The sequence below is a fragment of the Eretmochelys imbricata genome, chromosome 1, assembly GCF_965152235.1.
Source record: "Eretmochelys imbricata isolate rEreImb1 chromosome 1, rEreImb1.hap1, whole genome shotgun sequence".
Lineage (NCBI taxonomy): Eukaryota > Metazoa > Chordata > Testudines > Cheloniidae > Eretmochelys > Eretmochelys imbricata.
In genome coordinates this window covers 128,582,380-128,583,671 of record NC_135572.1, presented here as the reverse complement: position 1 = coordinate 128,583,671, position 1,292 = coordinate 128,582,380, and the positions used below count along the sequence as shown (strand labels likewise).

Genomic DNA, 1,292 nt, shown 5'->3' with positions numbered 1-1,292 from the left:
AGCAGACACAGCGCTCTCCCCTGCCAGACATTGCCCTCCATGGTATCAGGCAGCTCTGTCCAGATCAGAACAATCTTACCCATGTAGTAACATGAAAATTACTCAAAGCAAAAAAAAATGAATAAAATAAAATAAAAGGACTCTGACCCCACATGGAAACTGTCCAGATAAAATAGGCTGTCAATTGCCCAGAATAGCTCCACTCCTCAGGACTTTGCAGATGCTATAATAGAAATTAAGAAACTCTTCTTTGCCTCTTGCATAGTAACAATGAAGGGTTTCAAGAGCTTTCTATGTCACAGTTAGTCTAAGTTGGAGTGAGATTTTTGCCACCAGCACTCCAGCTTTTTCTTTCTGTATTTCATTGAGTGAACTGTCTTCAGAAACCAGAATGCCTGATCCACCAAACTCTGCAGTTGCTGCTCCCAAAACGAGCTCTAAGAAAGTGGTGACTGAGACTCAGAAAAAGGGAGATAAGAAGTGGTGCAAGACAAGGAAGAAGAGTTATTCTATCTACATGTACAGAGTGCGGAAGCAGGTTCACACTAACCCAGCATTTCTTCTAAGGCAATAGGCATTATGAACCCTTTCGTCAATGAGGACATTGCTGGGGAGGCATCCTGCCTGATGTATTAAAACAAGCCCTCGACCATCACTTCCCAAGAGATCCAGACTGCTGTGCTCCTGCTGCTGCCAGGGGAACTGGCTAAGCAAGCTGTGTCCAAGAGAATCAAGGCTTTTATTAAGTACACCAGGGGCAAGTAATAGTTCCCACAGTCTTCTCTCTTGAATCATCTGGTGTACACCGTCTCTGTAATTTGGTGGACCTATGAAGATGGACTAAAGGAAAAGAAATTTAGGAACAGTTGTACTAATAATCAAAAGCCAATGAATATTGTAAAGTCCTATCAGGCCATCAGTAGAGTGGTCAACTGAATACTATTCTGAAACATGTTTTAATGCCTTTATGGAGCTTCAATGCCAAAATGATCACAGACCTCATTCAAATGCACAGGTGTGTTAAAACATTCCCCTTCTCGTTCAACAGTAAGGGCAGCTGCTGAGCCCACTCTGTAGTGCAAAATAGCACCAACTAATGAGGGGGCATGAATTTTGGCTACAAGTCAGCCTACTGGTCAATGATATTACCCTGGGGAGCCTACTGGAAATGTACTGGTTCCATCACTCTTGCAGGACAGAACATTAACAATGATCTGTTTCCATCACAGGAAAGATACTTCCCAACTTCAAACAGGAAGGGGTGATGGTGAGTTTATGACAAATGTGAAATT

General features: G+C 42.6%; 1 pseudogene; it reads left to right on the top strand.

Moving 5' to 3' along the window:
* The first annotated feature begins 391 nt into the window (after positions 1-391).
* Positions 392-765, top strand: LOC144258995 (histone H2B 8-like; annotated as a pseudogene).
* Positions 766-1,292: the final 527 nt, after the last annotated feature.